We start from the raw sequence: 18,904 nt of genomic DNA on the forward strand, positions 1-18,904 counted from the left end.
ACCCCAAAGCCACCATAGAACCCTCCTGGGTTGGCATATCTATGGACACCACTCAGAGTTGGGTCTGGTACCTCCTGCTGGCACCTGAGGTGCTGCTGGGGTGGGATGAGATGGGATGCAGCAGCTTTCTGGGATGAATTATCACCCTGCAGCTGCTGATGGCTGCAGGACTGGCACCGTCACACTTCCCTGACAATCTCTTTATACTGATTTCATGCTTTGGGATCTGCCCACAGGGAGAATAGCACGTGAGGGTCTCCTCCTCCACCCGCAGCCCCTGGCCCACTGCCACTGCCTTCGGAGGCCATGGCAGAGTCATGCCACACTTTAATTACCTCAATTAATTCCTGAATACCCGCCTTGCTGTGGCATGGGGCAGGGCCGGGGGGGGCGGGAGCCAGGAGCACAAATGGGCCCTTGTCTTGTCCCCCCTTCTCATCCCATGCCAGGTCCTGCTGGCCGTGCCCCTGTGCTCCAAAATGCCTCAGCAGCCTCGTGTCCTGCCCCAGGCGTTTGGCTGGATCTCCCTCCAAACTGGGATGCACTGGACTTTCTGAGGACTCCTTGTGCTGGCACAAAAAGGGTTGGGAACTGCCAAAACGGGGGAAGATGGGAGGTGGGAGGGAGCAGTGTCCTGCCTGTCCCTGGGGTGCTGTGGTCCCTGGGTTGTGGGACACTTCCCAGGTGTGAGGGTGACTGTGGCCACTCCTGGGGGTGTCTCCATGAGGTTGCCCGGGATGATCCGAGGTTATGTTGACCCCACAGATCTCTGTGGGGTGTTGCTTTCTCCAATTGACAGCAATTGCTCTCCCAGGGCTGGAGAGCTGTCAGTGTGCTGTGGGACAGTGTGGACAGCCCTGGGGACCACAGAACCCTTCCAGCTGCAGGGTCCCGTGAGTTGGGTCCTGTGGCCCCACTCTCAACCCCCATGGGACTCCAAGATCCTGTCCCATGCTGGGAGCCTCTTGGCTGCATGAGGCCTCCAGGGGCATAGAGGATGGCCAAGGAGTTTGTGTTCATGACTGGGATGTGGTCTTCAGCCTTATGTGAGCAGTCTAGGGAGCTCAGAGCATTTTGGCTCTCTGGGTCCTGTGTCTTGCTGTGGGATGGTGGCATTGTCCCACCCCAGGGTCCCTGCTGAGGGTGGGTGTGCTGGTAGGAGCTGGGCAGAGACCAGAAGCTTGATGAAGGCCAAGAGAAGGGAACCTGAATACTTGTTTGAACTCCTAGGTGTAAACCCTGCAGCTTCTGGAACTGGTTTGCCATGGGGCCACCCAGGTGCCCCACTGCCCTTCTGCATCATGACCCTCCAGGCCCTCTGTCCAGAAACACTCTAGAAAATACTGCCCAGCCCTTTCTGTGCTCCTCTTCTGGCTGTAGTTTGCTGCCCAAAGTTGCTCCTCTGGCTCATTACTGTGGGACCATTGCCATGGGAGGCACCAGGGACTCCGGATTGTGCCATTGCCCCCCCCTTTCCCAAACCCACCCAGCCCAGCCCCAGAGTGCTGAGTTGGGAAATGAGGAATTGGTGTGTGAGAGCTGCTCTTTGGGGGGAGGTGGCAGCAGCTGGAGCAGAGAGGAGGAAAAGGAAGGAAAGGAAAAGGGGAGGAGAAAGGAAAGGGAAAGGGAAAATAAAGAGAAAAAAAGGAAAAAGAAAATAAAAGGAAGAAAAATAAAAGAAAACAACAAAACAAGCCAAAAAGAAACAAACCCTTAATAAGAATCTGAAAAGGGAAGGGAAGGGAAGGGAAGGGAAGGGAAGGGAAGGGAAGGGAAGGGAAGGGAAGGGAAGGGAAGGGAAGGGAAGGGAAGAGAAGGGAAGGGAAGGGAAGGGAAGGGAAGGGAAGGGAAGGGAAGGGAAGGGAAGGGAAGGGAAGGGAAGGGAAGGGAAGGGAAGGGAAGGGAAGGGAAGGGAAGGGAAGGGAAGGGAAGGGAAGGGAAGGGAAGGGAAGGGAAGGGAAGGGAAGGGAAGGGAAGGGAAGGGAAGGGAAGGGAAGGGAAGGGAAGGGAAGGGAAGGGAAGGGAAGGGAAGGGAAGGGAAGGGAAGGGAAGGGAAGGGAAGGGAAGGGAAGGGAAGGGAAGGAAGCCTGAGGGGGATAGGGTGTGAGCTTGCACACGTGTGCAAGGGTGCAGGGTGTGAACTTGCACACATGTGAGCCTGCAGGACTGTGTGTTGGTGGCAGTGCCTGAGCCTGCACGTGTGTGTCTGGGTCTCCAGTGTGTGAACAGGGAGTGTGTGACCCTGCTCACAAGCTGGGCTGGGTGTGAGCCTGCAGGTGTGTGAGTGTGCAGGTGGGCTCACAGGGGAGATGGGGCCAAAGAGAGAGCCCCCGGGTCTGAAAAGGAAGGATCATTTGCACAGTGCAAATGTTTCCTTTGCAGCAGAGGGTTAGACAACAAATGGCTCTTCCAAAACAAATGGGGCTCATCGGCCCCAGCGATGGAGAGAGCTGCCAAGAGGCTGCTGGGTGGGAAAGGCCACGCAAACATTGGTTTAATTCCTCCATCCTCCCACCATCCATGAGGATGCTTGAGCAGCATCCCTGCATCTTGTGCCCTGAGATGCTGTAAGGCCACAGGGAGCTGCCTGGGGATTGCTCGTCCTGCATCCCCTCCCTGGCTCCCCCAGAACTGCCCTTGCTCAGGTCCTCAGGGGGTTTCCATCCTTTGTCTTGGGTTTGTGTTCCCTTTGCTGTGGGCCAGAGAGCATTTGGTTGTCCAAGACCAAATGGGAGGGTGCAGGGGAGGTGCAGCCAGCGCACGGCGAGTTGGTGAGAGGCAGCAGCAGGAGCTGGAACAAGGGAAATTCTCTGGAAATGCAAGGATGAACCAATGAGGCCACCGTGAGGGTGCTCAAGGACTGGAACAGGGGCCTGGAGAGGGGTGGGAATCTCTGTCTTTGGAGACAGAACTTGACAGGAACAGCCTGGGAGCAGCCTGCTCAGCCCACATGGAGTCCCTGCTGAGGTTCCACCAGTTGTCACCACACCCTGAGCTGGGGAGAGGGTCCCTTGTGGAGTGGGGGGCTGCAGGTGGGAGGCCCATGCTCACAACCCAAGTGGGGCAAGCAAGAGTGGGCACAGGGACTCTTGCCCTTCCATCCCCTGCTGCAGCTGTGGGGCTGGGGGCTGCAAGCAAGTGAGTCTGCATCATGGTCTGGATCTGTGCTTGGCTCCCCTGTCCTGGAGACCTCTCCTGCCCCCTCCTCTTCTTTGTCCTCCTCCAGCATTTTCCCCAGGAAGGCCCTGTGGCATGGCTGCTCTGCTGGTGCCCTGTTTTCCCTGCTTCAATCCGGACCAGGGTCTCTCTCACCAAAACCATGGAAAGAACCTGGGACGAGGCTCTGCGGCATCTGGCAAATGTAGGATCTGCCTGAAAAATGTTTATGGAAGAGGAAAAAAAAAATAGCAAAAGGTTGAGGGAAGAGAGAATAAGACAGACAGCAACCCCCTGAGACCCTCCCCTCGGGAGCAGGAAGTGGGAAACATAAGGAGCCATTTATTTTAAGTAAACTATAAATATCGGACTACAACAAACGCATGGAAGAGAAGAAAAGTTGGTCTGAATCCAAAGATTTCCAAGAGGTCTTGAGCAAATATGTGTGATTGAGTCTGGCAGTGCTGTGTGTGTGCCTGTGCGGGTGCTAACCAGGGACTGCGGCGTGAGATGTGGCATCACCCCCCAAATTAAAAGCAGAGAAAATACAAACTGGAGACAAAAAGGCATCCGAGCCTTGAGGCTGCTGACAAGATCAGTGGGGGGATGTGGGCAGTGCCCTCTGCACCCTCCTACCAGGGCATGTCCTCCCCTAACAAAATGCCTGCTCCAGCCTCACGGCTGAGAGCATCCCAGGGCCATGGGACTCGGGGACCTGGAGTTCCCCTGAGCAGGATGCTGTGGGGGCTGCTGGTGCCACTGGTGCCCATGTCCTTTACCAGTATGTCCTGCCAGGACATGGGCTGCCAGGTGGGGTCTGGGCTGGTACCACTACCACTGGACTTCTTTCCAAGTCCCTGCCTGCCAGCTCACTGCCTGGGAGCTCTTCTGACCTGGGCTGCAGCCGGGTCCTCCTGGGAGCACCAGGGAACTCCCAGCAACATCAGCTGTATCCCACCAGATCATCCTGGAGAACTGAGTGCTGAGAAGAGCGTCTGGTGGATGCAGGAGCTGCGGGGCAGCCAAGGCAGTCCTGCTGCTAGGGAAGAGTTTGGGCAGAGCTGGCTGAGCACCATGGCTGAGAAGCTCCCAGTGAGGGCACTGGAGGCTGGAAAGCATGGCCTGGAGCAGAGTTCCTGTCCTGCTCCCACTGGGAGGGGACCCATCGTGGGGAGATGCCACAAACCCAGACTTCCTAATCCCAAACTGGCAGACTGGGCGAGCAGGTCTTGGGTTGCAGAACTTCAACCTTTAGCAGCAACCTTGGACCTTGTTTGCACTCTTACCCGTGCTGGTAGCTCCATGGCTGTGTTCAGGCAGCTTTCAGCTGATCTGCACCAGCTTCTCTTGGAGCAGAGCCCTGCTCTGACCTCAGGCAGAGAATAAATCTGATGGGCACGAGGTGCTGGCCCTTGTTGTGCTGCCAGGCTTGATGACAGTGAACATATTGCCCTGTGAATGGCGCCTGCTTTGTGTGACTGCTCACAGCTGATGTCTTCTGCCTTTTGCTTTTCACCCTGGTGCAGCACTGCCCCAGCCCCTCAGGACCAGAGTTTCTGGCTCGGTGTGTTTCTGCTGCAGGGGCATCCCTGTCTCTGGTGGTACCTGATGCCCAAGGCAGGGCAGTGGCCCTGGAACACCCAGTGCACCTGCAGCCCTGTGTGCTGCACCAGCTCATTGCCCTGGGGCTGTTTGCTGCTGGCCCAGGGATGCTCCCACCACCAAGGACCAGCAGGACAGCGTGGCCAGTGGTAGGCAACCGGTGGCCAGGTCTTGGTGGGGCCGTGGACTCCACGTCTTGTTGGGCAGGAGGTGTCTGACACCTCCTGCACTGCCTGGCTGGCTCTGCCCTCTGATCCCCGAGCTGTGGATGTGCCACCCCAGACTCTGTCACCACTCCCCTGCATCCCGAGAGGTCTCAGTCCCAGGGCTGCTGGTCTGGTCCCTCAGGAGACTGCAGCCACTCGGTGCCAGATGTGTCTGTGGGATTACAAACACCCCAGTAACAGATTGCTGTGTCACCACTCCTTCACTCTGCCTGCCACCAGCATTGTCTTACATCTCTGTGGTCACTGTGGCCTCCTCCAGCTGCCATCACTTGTCACCATTAGTCACACACACTACTCTCAGACTTGGCCATTAGGCAGATTAGCCTTAATTGGTGCTGCCAGTCAGGGCTAATCACTATCTTCATTGTCAGCTTCCAAATCCACCCAATGCCCACGATTTCCACTTGCTAGGAGTGTGATGGGTTCTCCAGCACGTGGTGTCTCTGATCCAACATTAGATATCTTCTCTGAACGGGGCTTTCTGACTTCAGCACGTCCTCAGGACCTGCTCCCCCAACCCTCCAGCAGGCTCTTCCAGTGGTCCCAAGGTCCCTCAGCTGTGGGTTGGGTCCCTGCTGCTGGCTATGGGATGCTGCTGTGGTGAGAAGGGACTCAGGTAGTGCCAGTCTCAGGGTGGGCCCAGGGGGTGCTCAGGAATCCAGTCGGTCTCAGGTGGGGGTTGCATGGGCTGGGGGGGGGGGATATCTGCAGACCAGTCCCTCTCCATAGTGCCATCACCTCCCCCCATTCCCATTTTGGGATTTTGGGGCAGGAGCAGGCAGCTGGCAGCCATGAGCTCTTGGGCAGGATGGACACCCAGGGCTGGTATCTTGCTCCAAATTGAGCTCAGAGCAGGGTGCAAGGCAGAAGGGTGTCTTTTTCCTCTGTGCTGATGGCACTGCCCTGAGCTGTGCCCTGGTGCTGTGCCCCAGCCACCCCCGTGCCCGCAGCGATGCCCACAGCCTGGCACAGCCCGTCCTGGCCAGGAGGGAGCAGCTGCCCTGTGTTTGGGAGACACCCAGGAAATATTGGGGTGGGCTCGGGGGAAGGTCAAACAAGCCATTTATTTTCAGGAGGAATGGTCAGATGTGAGCGTCTTTGTTTAGGAATCACATCCAGATGCTGAAGTCAAACATCTGGGCTTCACCCCCGTGTTTTGTCTGCGCCCCCCAAGCGCAGCGTGAGCTTTGGAGCCATCTGCTGAGGTGTTATCACCTCGTCCATCAGCTGCCCTCACCTCCAGCTGGGGCTCCTGACTCCCTCCAATGTGCTGGGAAGAGCTGGAAAGTGCTGGGAAGAGCTGGGAAGGGCTGGGAAGGGCTGGGAAGGGCTGGGAACTGGGAGCTCTTCTGCTGGCCGTGCTCTGCCTGTCCCTGCAGCCACCTCACAGGATGCTCTGCAGCTGCCACTGGTGCAATGAGTCCTGGAGCCTCAGCTGCACGGGTGTTCTGGCCCTTTCCCAGGGGCAGCAATGTGGGAACACGGGCAGTTCAACTTTGAATTGGTCCTTTCACGTCCTGGGGAAGGTGAGGGCTCTCCCAGAAGTGTTGTGGGGCTGCTGGAGGGTTTGCAGGGCCCCGGGGGGAGCATCCACTGAGCTGCCAGCCCTGTGCCTGCCAGGCAGTAATCCTTTGGAGGGGGTTTGTGTGCTGGGGGTCTGCTCCCTGGGCAGCCAATATCCACTTAAGGAACTGGGCTGGCACAACCAAGGCCCTCTGTGGGAGGAGCTCCTTGAACCCTGTGAGCAGCAGGAGCAGAGGCATGGGACACAGGTAATGTGGTCAGGATGTGCTCCAGGCTGCAGGGTCTGTGGGTGCTGGGTGCAGCCCACTGCTGCTGAGGGCTATGCCATGGCAGAAGGAGAATCCAGAGGCCCTGGTGGGTGGCTCCAGTGAGCTGTTTGCCCTGGTGCTGCAGCTGCCAAGACCTCTGTGTTCAGCAGAGCCCTTCCCTCCGTGTGGGATGGTCTCCAGAGAGGCTCTGGCTCTTGCAGCCTCTGTGTTGCATGATCTGCCAAGGTTCAGGCTCTTTGGACATGTCTACTCCTACTGCATGAGGAGCTGCTGCCTTGCTGGACTGGAGCCCTTGCATACTTTGGGTGATGTAACCCATGCAGTGGCACAAGTGGTGGGTGGGCTCTTCACAGGGGTATTTGAACACTTCAGAGGTTTCCTCTTCCTTCAGCAGCACAGGAAAAACTGTCCTCAACCCACGGAAGTTCTGGGAGCTGAATGAGAAGGTAGATTTTGCTGAGGGGACTGGAACCTTGTGGCTTCAGCCATGGAGTGGGATGGGAATCACCACTGTCCCAGCCAAACCAAGGTGCTGCTCTTGTGACTTTTCCAACCCAACCAATTGCCTCTGTTTCTCTGGAGGTTATTTTGACCCTAATTTGCTGCTGCCTCTGCTTTCCAGGGAGACCCCACTGTCCCCAGCACTCCTGGGAGCAGGGTGGGCTGCAGGTCTCACTCAAATCTACTTTCCATCCAATTTCCAGGCTGGCTTTGTAGACTAGAGACAGCTGCAAGGGGACATCTGAGACCCTAAAGAAGGGGTCCCAAATCCCTACTGTGGTGGTGGTCCTGCCTTCACATGGTCCTTCCACTTGCAGAAACACAGGGCACGTGACATTTTACACCCTTGTACCAAGGACTCTGGAACAGGCTGGATATTGCAACCTTCTCCTTTGTGAAGGTTAAGCCCCTGCTGATCATCAGGGGAGATGGAGCTTTGAAACAGAGCTGGACAAAGTCAGCATCAAAATCCTCTGTTATTCTATGAAATCTTCAAAATCCAGATTTTGATTTGAATTTCCCAAGTGACCCTCCTGGTTCAGAAGGGACTAAATCCTGTTGTTCACTTGGCATCTTCCACAGGAAGAGCTTTGCAGGAGCTTACCAGGAGATGTCCCTTCTGTCTCATGGAAACAAAGCACTGAGTCTCCTTGTCCAAGGTGAGTAGCAGAGTGGACACCACAGGACCTCTCTGGCTGTGGGAAGAAGTTCAGTGCTGCCACCTGAAGCCATGGCCAGGAGGAACAATCACAATCCTGGATGGGAGGAGCAGCTTCATGCTCACAGCTTCCTTGGCTGAAAGCATCAGGCCCATAAAGATCAAAGAGCTTCCCCTTCTTTTGCTTCATTCTTCTGGTGGGAAAGTTTGGGAATGTCCTGGCACAGGTGGCCTTGGAGCACCTTCTCTGTCTGGGTCGGATCCAAGAAAATAAAAGAAAAATTTTGTTCCTTCCAGCTCTTCCAAGGGGAAGGGAGTGTGACCAGGAGTGAAGCAGAAGAGCCCAGGAGTGTTGGCAGCTCCTCCAGCCAGGGCTGGGGCAACCCCTGGGCATGAGTCCCTGGTTGTCTTTCCCTTTGGCTGGCTCCATACACTGCCAGCTCTGCTTAGGATCATGGGCATGGCAAGCTGACCTTGGTGACCTTGGTGCAGGGTGCTTCACCCACCCCTTGCTTTTCTTTTGTCTTGTGAACCCTTCTTTTTCCCCTCTGAAGCTCTGCCTGGAGGTGATGCAGTCGCAGGTGATGGTGTGGCTGATGCTTGCCTGACACTGCAGGATGCTGGAGTCAGGACTCAGCACACCAGGCTGAGCAGAACCAACACACCCCATCCCTTGTCCCCTCTGCCTGTGCCCTGGACCTGGAACAATGCAAGCCCTGGATACCTGGAGCCACATGGACCATGGAGGGTGATCCCTGGCATGCTCAGCCTCTCACCTGCTGCACCAGTGAGGCTGGGAGAGCAAGTCCTGGACGTGGTGTTTCTGGCCTCATGTTCAGGCAGGCCATGTGGAGAGACATTTGGAGCTGATTAATTAGTAGAAAGGAAACAGGTCGAGAAATAAGGACCAGCTGGCCAGCTGCAAGGGAGAGCAGCAGGAAGTTTATTGCAAGGGCCAGAGGCAGCGAGCAGCAGCTTTGGAGGGTTTGAGGGATTCCTTGCATCTAATTGGGATGTGACAAACCCTTCCCATCTCTGCCAGCAGCCCCCCAGGGAGCAGGACCAGCTCATGATGATCTGCAATGCCTCAGCTGCTGTTTTTTGGTCAGAGCTACCAACACACAGGCATGTCTGATGCTACTGGTTGACCACGTTTGATTCAAAAAGGAATCAGAGAAGTTTTGGGGTGTTGGAGGCTGCTGAAGGCAGTGATTTGGACGTCCTGGGAAGGTCTTCTAAATACCCATGATCAGCCAGTGCTGGGCACACAACCCCTGTCAGATGGGCCTTTTGGTGCAACCCTGTGGGGTGTCTCTAAAGATGTTCTTGTGAACTCACAATGACATGAATCTTTCTCTTGTCTGTTTTTTTTTTTTTTTTTTGGCACCCTTCTGCCTGAATGTAGAAACCAAGCAACTGGAAGATGGGGCACAGGGAGGGAAACCGGGCAAGGCAAACCCTGTGCAAGAACATCCTTGCTGAAGACATCTTCCTTGTGCTGTCTACTGGGGCCCAAGCTCAAGCGTGACTTCCAGGCAGGTCTTTTGGTGACTTTTCTGTGTAAGAAAATATCCTTCCCTCAAACATTGTCATTATATAGAGCCCTGCTGCCTCCACATTCTTTCTGAGGTCATGATCTTCAGGATGCTCCAGTTGTGTGGGATTGTCCTTCATGCCCTCCCTCGTGCACCCCATGATTCTGACAGGTCCCCTCCTCCATGGCTCAGCCAAAGCTGCTGAGGATGCCACCTCTGGTTGGGCTGGAAGAGGAGATGCAGTGGCTCTGGTGAGGTGCTGTTGGCTCAGGCTTTACTTCTCCAACACCCAGGAGCTGCAAACCAGACCTGGGATATCTGGGTGTGTTTTGTGGGGCTGGCTGGGGCTGGGGTAAGGTCCTGGGACAAAGCAGAAGCTTTTCCCTTGTGGAAACTGTGATATTTCAGAGTTGGGTTTTTTTGTCCTCAAGAGGGTGGAAAAATCAACTTGTTAAAATCTCCTGCGGGATCAAAAGTTCCAAAAAGTAAAAAAACCCAAACAAACCCAAAAAACATACGAGGGCAGAAATGCTCAGTTCAGCAAACTTCATTTTTAGCCCCCACATGCCAGCTCATGCCCTCCTGAGCTGATGGGGCTTTCCCAGTCCCTGCTCTTCTCTCTGGTCTGAGCTTCACGGGAGTCTGGGCTCTCATGGTGGGACTCAGGGTGCATGACAGTGACCTGTGGTTCATCAGGGGAGGTTTTGTTTCAAGCTGACTTCAAACCATTCCCATTCAGCTAAACAAGCCTGAGGCTTGGCCTCCAGGAGGAAGCCGGAGCTTTCTTGTGAGGAAAACACCACTTTTGCAGAGGCTGTGTTTTCCATCAGAAAACTGCTGAGCAGCAATGAGGTTTGGCTGAATGAGAAGAGTGAGATGTCCTGAAAGGGGTTAGAGGCCATGGCAGCCATGGATACCTGTACCCAGCCAAGAGGTCTGTGCTTGGAGCTTGTCTGCAGAACCAGGTGGAGTTGAGTCACCAATGGCTGGATGGGAAATTCCACCTGAAGGCTCCTCATGGCTGTAACCAGAGTTTGGGTGGTCAGATGAAGTAAACTTCTCCAGTAAATTTCTCCAGCCCTGTTCCCAGATGCAGGGATGATGCTTGGAGGTGGGTGTCTGTGGCTGAGCTGGTATTTTACTAGTGAGAAGCAGAGTGGAGTTCCTGGGTCTGTATCTCACTTGGTCTCACCAGGACCCACCACTGAAGCTCTCCATGCTCATGAGGTGGGACATGGAGGGACAGCTGGGAAGGTGAGAGTGATCTGCCCCCTGGCCAGGTCCAGCTTTTCTTCACTAGGAGCAGCAATGCTAAACAAATGTGTTATCCCTTTATTTCCCCCAGGACTGGCTGTCCCTGCCAGCTCCTGCTTGGGCAGGTGGTGGGACCAATTTGTGCAGCAGATTAACTCCTCCTTGAGTTAGGAAAGAATGGAAAGAAGCTTCCATTTTATGTAAAAACACAGTAATTAATATCACAGAAGATGTGATTTTTGTCCCTCTTCGGCAAGGAGGGGCCTGACAGCACCTTCCATGATCCAGCTCCTCCCTGCCTTAGAGACACCCATGGGCACCACCTGGCACCCAGCTTGTGGCCTGTTCATGATTTTTTTTTGAGGCTTTTGGCTGTTGGTGGGGGAAATCAGGCACATGCCTGACCCAAGTGATAAAATGAAGGATGTTTGGGTGCTGGTCCTCATGGAACATCTGCTCTGGTTGCAGGAGGGCACCAGAAGTGATGCCTGCCTTGGGCTGGGGTGGTGGCCTGGGTGAAGAGGGGACATGGGTGGTGGGAAGGAGAGGCTGTTCAGGGGTGAGGACCAGCCACGTGTCCATATCTAGGGCAGTGGAGGGGTGAGGTGTTGCTGTGTCATAACTGCAGCTGCTGAAGTTTCCAGCCACCGTGAAAAACCCAGCCTCATGAGTCAGGGAGCAGAGAAACCAGAAGGTGAAGAAACAGATGGGTGAGCGTTAAAAATTTTTGCAAAATTTTTGCTGGGAGTTTTTAGGCCCACTGCACCATTTTGCTGCCTTTCCAACAGGATTGTGGTGTGGAAGGTGTGAACAGGGCTCGGCTGGGGAGGACCTGGTTATGGGTTGGCAGATTTGGCAGGTTTCAGACCAACCTCTGATCCTACAGGTTATAAGACAAGAAGCCACCACCTGGCTGGATCCCAGATCCCATCACCTCATTTTTGAGTGACAGTGGGAAGGAGCTTGCTTCAGCCTGACATCCTTTCAGGCAACCAGGAATCCAAGCAGGGGGTAAATCCTTGGAGAAGTAGCTGAGCTGCTCCTCATGGTATGTTGAGCACAGGGCTTTGGGTCCCCTCCTGCCTGTTTGTGCTGGTGTGAGCTGTGCAGGGATTCTCCAGACAGAGCTGTGAATCAAACACATGCTCATGGAGATGTTTCCCTATGTTCAGCACAGGGTGAAACATCTCAAGTGCTCCTGGACCTGGAGATTTTTCACTCCTGTAGGAGCAGGAATGAAGTGCTGGCTGCTTGGGGGACAGAACCAGCCTCAGCCCCGCCTGGGCTGTGGCAGAGGTGGTGGCCAGGAGGGGGTCTTTTCTCTCAGCAGACGGCCACTTCTAAGCCCATCTTCCTAACGCGGGCTGGCTTTGAAGGAAAGCTCCCAAGTATGCGTTTCATTAAGATTTAATAAAGCAGCTGCCTGCTCCTGTAGCACAAAATGATTATTAGGCCCTTTATTGAGGATTAATAGCTATGTAATCAGCACGTATCTGGTTCCTACAGGCATCTATTACAGAGCTTCTAAACCTCACTGAATATGTTTCTAATTGGCCTTTAAGAACACGCTGTTGCTTTATTAAACCCTAATTAAATGCATATTGGGTGAAGTCTATTCAGAAGTGGTTATTGCAAACGACTTGTCATTACCTAATATGTGCAACCTAATGGGCGTTCAGCTTATTTGCTCTGTTAATTATTCGGTTTTATGGCCTTTGTTTCAGCTCTGTTTTCATAATTTGGATTGCATCTGTTGTTTTCCGCTCAGAGTCTTCTGGAGAAATGGGTGCTACTGTGCAGGGAGGGACTGGCACTGGCCTTGCCAAGCAGAGAGGGTTGGGAGAGGCTTTTCCCAGTCTACAGGGATTTTGAAGGATGTTCCCACACCACCTGCTTGCACCAGGCTCAAGCTGTGGCATCTGGGCCCTGGGGGAAAGGATGGCTTCAGGATGGGCTTCAAGATGGCCAAGGCAGCCACCAGCATCCTGGCTGGAGGATGAGTGTGGGGCTGAGCTCCAGACAGCTGCAGGGCTTTCAGTCTGGCACCTGTTTTCCTTTTGGTTTTGTTTTGTTTCCTGGCAGTGTCAGAACATCTCCATCCAGTGATTCAGGATGGGCCATTGCCAGTGCAGGTCCAGGGAGAAAAAATGGTGCTTTGTTTTCATTTGTTGTTGCATCCCACTGCTGAAAGCAAAATAGAAAAATCGAAGTCAAGGCGAGTCAGAAGTGGAGCAAAAACTCTTCAGTTTTCTCATAATGAGGGGGTTTTGGGTTTTGCTTCTGTTATTTTTATTTCTTGTTTCAGGGGAAGATGAAGGAATTTTCTATTGCTGGAGGATTTCATCTCCTCCAAGACGCTCAGAGGGGGACAGTGGCAGCTGGGAGTGTGTTCCCAGCTGTCCCCATCCTCCTCCCTGCTCTTCTGCTCTGCTCTTTGCTGGGTCTGAGCACCCTGCTTGGGGCTCAGGTGCCTCCACCAGCTGGGCATGGGGGTGCTTGGGGACAGCAGCCACATGGGGACATGTTCCTGTGTGACCTGCACTTGGTGATCCTGCCCTGGCAGGGGGGTTGGACTGGATGATTTCTCAAGGTCCATTCCAACCCCTAAGATTCTGTGATTCTGTATCTCCACGGTGCATGGATGCAAGATCATCCTGAGGCCTTCTCCAGGTTATCCTGGGACCCTCTTCTGATCATCCTGGGACCATCTCTGGCTGTTGAACTCCCATCAGGGTTCCCACCAGACCTTCCTGCCTGCCTTGCATGTCCTGCCTGGGCTGTCACCTTCCATCTGGGCTCCAATGTCCTGCAAGTGCCTCAGCTCAGCTCCCAGCCCCAGGCTGCCCTGGCCCAAGTCCCAGTCCCTGCCCCTTGACAGCCACCTCTTGATTCTCAGCTTCCTGCAGCTCCATCCTGGGATGGTTCAGAAAAATACAGATGCTGACTCACAGAGAACGAGCACCTTGCCTGAACTTTTGCTTTCAACTTGAACCACCCCCAAGTCAAACTTGCTAATGTTTGAAAACCTTTGCTTAGCCCCCCCCCACTCCCTTTATTTTTTTAATTTTTTTTTTTTAAGTTTTTGCAGACTTTTGGCTTTCTGCATCCCTGTTGGAAGCAAAGGTGCCAAAATACTTGGCTAGAGGCTGCTCTTGCAGCGTTTCCCAGACCTGGAAGCTGTGGGAGAAGCCTGCTCACTGGAGAACCTCAGCACAGGTTTTACAGATTCTGGAGAAGCTTGAACTTCCCCCAGCGTGGACCTCTCTCCAAAGCCAACAGCAGCTTGGAAACTTTGAGGCCTCTTTGGTTTCTCTTCCCTCTAGTTCCTGAATCTTTCAACTCAACCTTTGTTTTCTGTTTCTATATTGCGTGAATATGCCCTGATTTTTCTAATTAGGGTTGCAAATTCCTCATTAAAGCTGCCTGCAGGCCAAGGTTTGTCTTGCTTGACTTAAGGCCAAATCACAGAGGTATCCAGGCTTGGAGCTGGATCTTCTCACCCTCCTTTGGCAGAGAAAGAAAATGATCCAGACATTGGGAAGGCTCTCCTGGGAAAGAGGTCTCTTTTTCTCCATGGGCAAAGGTGGAGCCCAGGCAGCTGCAGGAAGGAGACACTTTAAGGGCTTTAAGGCTTTTAAGGGCTTTAAGTGGTGCTACCAAGATAAGAAAAAGAGGAGGACCTCTTTTTCTGCCTGAGGATGGTGGGGATGGTGGTTCCTGTCCACTGTGGAACTGATTCACTTTGAAGAGCAGCAAATTATTGTTTGTTTGTTTAACATTTCCCAGTGACTTAACTCCTGGTTAACTTAATTCCACATGCTTCTCCTTCCTCCAGCTTCATCTTCAGAGTTTCTTCTCTTTCCTAGAACATGAAAGTGAAAGGGGAGAGGAGGAGATTTCCTTTCCTGTGGAAAAGGCACTTGGCTGCTTACCTGCACTGGGCGGGGGGGGGAGGGAAGAATTCACAGGAAAGGTGAAAATGAGGAATTTTAATTTCAAAATTTCCCTTAAAATATTAATAATGCCCTCCCACACACACTTTTGTCACCCTCCCCCCCAAGCCATGATTTCCTTTTGTCCCATTTCTAGTCAGCAAGGGGATCTCTCAGGGGTCTCCCTGCTACCTGGAGCCCTGTTTGGATTTGCTCCAGCTCTGGTGGTCGTGTGGGGCCAAGCCCTGGCCCTGGACATCTTCATCCTGTGATGGGGCTGGGCCAGAGGCTGGTGAGTCCCCAGACTCCTGCCTGGTCACCGTGGAGCCCTGGTGAGGGATGGACACAGGCTGCAGCGTGCTGGGACTCCTGGCCTCTGGCAGAGGGACGAGGACAGATGTCTGGATGTGTTTCCAGCTGCAGCATCAGGGTCTGCCCAAGCCATCACTGGGGCAGAGGAAACCCCATAACCTCCTCTCTGCTGGTAGCTCATGGCATCTGGGTCCTTCACAGGTCTTTCTGCCCATGTCTGCACACCTGTGGGGTGAGGGCTTGGCCAGGATCTCTCTTCCAACATCTTCTCTGGAGTTCTGCTCCCATCAGCCCTGCTGTAGCCAGGAGCACATGCACCGACAGAACCAGTGGCACCCTTGGGTCTTCTCAGTGGAGATGGGAAGGGCAGAGGGTGTCCAGGGGTTCTCCAAGGTGAGAGAGGCAGCAGGAGGAGATGTGCTGCCCATGGGTACCCAGTAAGGGGTAAGAGGAGTCCAGGGCAGAGTGCACACCTAGAGTGAGAGGAGCAGAATGGTGGCCCAGTGGAGACAAGGATCCTGGCTTAGCAGCTTTTCTTCTCCTTCCAGACCCTCCAGGCCCACGCATGTGGCCAGTGGTGTGGGTGCTGCACCCCTCCACTGCCTGCATCCCTCTGGTGACCCTGCAGGCTAAGGCTGCAAGGGGTTCCACCTTTGAGGAGATGTGGGTCTCTTTGTTCCTCCCTGCTTTCCTTGACGTTCTCCTTGGCCATGGATCAACTGGCGGGACCCAGCGAGTCTTGCTGCAAAGATGAGCAAAAAAAATCTCTCTTCATGCCTGTAAAAGGAAGAAGGAGAGGGCGGCAGAGACAGGCTGGCTGATACAGCTCCACTTTCTGCTGTGGAGGCGGGAAGCCTTTTGGACAGGATTTATTTTGTATAATCTTCCATGCAAACTGGATCCCCCTCCCCTCCCGGCCCTGCCCGGCCTTAAATCACATCCTTTGTAATGACATTTCGTGCTTGTGTGGCGCCTCCATTCTGAGCATCCCCAAGTGCTCCATAAATAACAGATGTCTCCCAGCCTGCCAGGAGGACCAAGTACCACCCCTTCCACGCCCCTGCCACCCGGGGAAGGTGATAAACCCTTCCTGTGGTCTCACCTGGATGCCTGATGGTGCCGGGATCAGGGCAGCAGCCTCCTTCTGGCTCTCCTCCCTCCTCATGGACATCTCTGCCCCTGCTGGGGTGCCAGGGGTGGGCTGTTCAGGTACCACCAGCACCCATCTGTAGCCAGCAGGATGCTGCCCCACACCCCACGCAGCCTCAGCTCCTCCTGGGGTGACCCCAAGGAAGCCCCTGCCAGGAACACAGCACAGTCCCTGCCAGGACTGCAGTGCTGGTGACAAAGCCACCCCCCATTTCCCAGACCCCTTTAGTTTCTAGGTCAGGAATGGAACACTGGGCCCTGGTGCTGGAGCAGGGTGGGTGGGAACCACATGGAATCCTTGCTGGCTGATGAGTCCAAATAACACAGCCTCTCACATTCCCTCTTCCCTGTCCAAGCCCTTTGCTGTCATCAGGTTCTTGTGAGTCCTGTCCAGAGGTTTGGTCCCAGGTCCCTCATCCCAAGAGATGTGGTGGTTTTCATTGGACACCAGCAGGCAGGGGGAGCAGCCTGTCCTTCCCCCTCTGCTCTGGTGCAAGGAGGAGCCCACTTGCCTGCCCTCGGGACCTGCTCAGCAAATCCCTGCACTCCAGCAGGGTTTCCAGCCCTGCCAGATGCTTTTGGAGCCTATCTCCAGCTGCCTACTGGATTTTTCTGAAAAATTCCCCCCTGGGAAGAGGCCTTTTAACTTCTCTCACAACTGGAAAGCCACAGCCCTCATCCTGACCAGAGGCAGTGATGCCTTCCATCCATGCTGCACCCTCCTGGGCCACTCTTCCCATCTACCCAGGGGTGGCTGCAAAGGGTCTCCAGCTAAGGCCAGTGGGACCTGCCAGCCCAGTGGATGGGGTCTGGAAAAGGAAAGACTCATCCTGGCTCCAGCTCTAGCCCTGCTCCAGCTCCAGCTGGTGTCTGGTGGAAGACCCAGTGCACAAACCCTCGTGGGCACACGAGGCTCTGGGTGCTGATGGTGTGGCCACCTGCAGCCACCTCCTGGGGGTCCAGAGGATGGGGCTTGAATCTGCTGGGCCAATACAGCTGCTTCCATATGGAGCAGACCTGGTGACCCTCCAGGGACTCAGCCATGGGTCTCCAATGAACCCCACAAGTACCAGCCTGATCTGGGCTTCTTTTTCCTGTGTGGGAAGTCAGTTTTTCTGAAGCATCTTGAGGAAAAAGGCTGAAGCCTGTGAGAAGATTTGTGGTGAAGCAGGGAAAAGCAAGTGCTCTCGTCTCATCTCATCTCATCTCATCTCATCTCATCTCATCTCATCTCATCTCATCTCATCTCATCTCATCCCATCCCATCCCATCCCATCCCATCCCATCCCATCATCTCCTGTAATAATTTTATTCCATTCCACCTCATCCCACTCATTCCACTCTCCCCACCCCATCCCAACCCACCCTTTATTCCAGCCTTCCCTACCCTCTTATCCCATGACACCCCTCTCCACCCTACCCTATCCCACCCCATTCCATCCTATCCTACCCTATCCCATCCCACCTCATCCCACCCCATCCTGTCACATCCCACCCCATCTCTTGTGAGCATCTATGCCAGCCCTCCCTAGCAGAGCTCCTCTTGCCAGTGGAGCACAGTGGCCTGGGATTGGTGAATGCCACTTGGAGCATTTTCTTATCCAGGATGGATGTCAGTGAAAGCAGAAACCCAATAAGCAAGATAAGGAGACGATTTATAACGGAGTTTGTGAACTTCAGGAAAGAGCTTTACAGCCAGATTTTGCAGACCACACAGGGAGAGGTTACAGTCTCCAAAACCTTGGAGATTTTTAAAAAATATTTTTATATTAAAAAAAAAAAAAAAAGAGTTTCCAAGAATTAAATAACACGAAAGTGTATGAAATATGATGTAGGGAATGTTCCCATTGCTCTCACATCTGAAGTTAATTTGGGAGACGCTCTGAATAGCTTTTTAAAGAGTGGATAAACATTGGCATCAAAAGTGTAAATAAAGTTACCAGACAAAGCGGCCCTTCAAAGGGAATTGTCTCTGGGCTTTGGCTGGGCAGCTCGAATGGCCACGTGCAGAACATTTGGAGATAAAACAAGATCCTGGCTGATTGGTGAGGGGTGAGGTGGCAGATCCCTCCCCCTCCTGATGTCAAAGCATCAGTGCTGGAGATGCTCTCCAATGGTTTCCCACCCAGAGGTGGTGCTTGGTGAGAGGTCCAGAATCCACAGGACCCTGGCAGCCCCCTCGCTGCTGCTGCTGCCCAAAGTTTTGGTCACAAACTTCCAAGTAGGAGCTCCTGCAATCCAGCCTTTAATTTGCTGGGCAATGGGAGCGATGGCTTTGTGGGAGGAGATGGGCTGGGCCATAGCAGCTCTGAGAAAACCCTGGTGCCTGAGGACTGTCAGGCATTGGGACAGTCTCCCATGGAAAGTTTTAAGTCTCAGGGTGCTGAGACATCTCAGAGAAACAATAATAGTAGAAGGGCTGGACCAGATGATCCTTGAGGTCCCTTCCAACCTGACCTTCTGTGATTCTATGATTCTACCACACCGTGCCTCACGTCTGCTGCTGCACCCAGGACAGTGCTCACTGTCCCCACAGATGTTTTGGCTAAGAGGTGTTTGGTTGATCAGAGATGTTCTGAAATACCACAGGGCCTTCAGCATCACTGGGTTTAAAATGACAGCTGGTTGGAGGAGCAGAGAGAGGTCAGGTGCCTTCCAGAGCAGAGCACACCTCTCCCCTAGCATCGTGGTTCTCCATGCTTGTTCTCTGTTGCCTGTGGAGGGAAGGCAGGACCAGTAAAATGAGATGGGATATGGCTTCTCAATCTTTCCAAGAGGAAGAAAA

The 18,904-nt window shown here is 54.0% G+C and overlaps 1 protein-coding gene across 1 annotated transcript in view; it reads right to left on the reverse strand.

Annotated features, from left to right (window-relative positions):
• Window positions 1–18,904, reverse strand: part of TBC1D24 (TBC1 domain family member 24) — a 371,517-nt gene that overhangs the window by 45,502 nt on the left and 307,111 nt on the right. The window lies entirely within an intron of this gene.

This window comes from Heliangelus exortis, chromosome 17 (genome assembly GCF_036169615.1).
Source record: "Heliangelus exortis chromosome 17, bHelExo1.hap1, whole genome shotgun sequence".
NCBI classification, from domain to species: Eukaryota; Metazoa; Chordata; class Aves; order Apodiformes; family Trochilidae; genus Heliangelus; species Heliangelus exortis.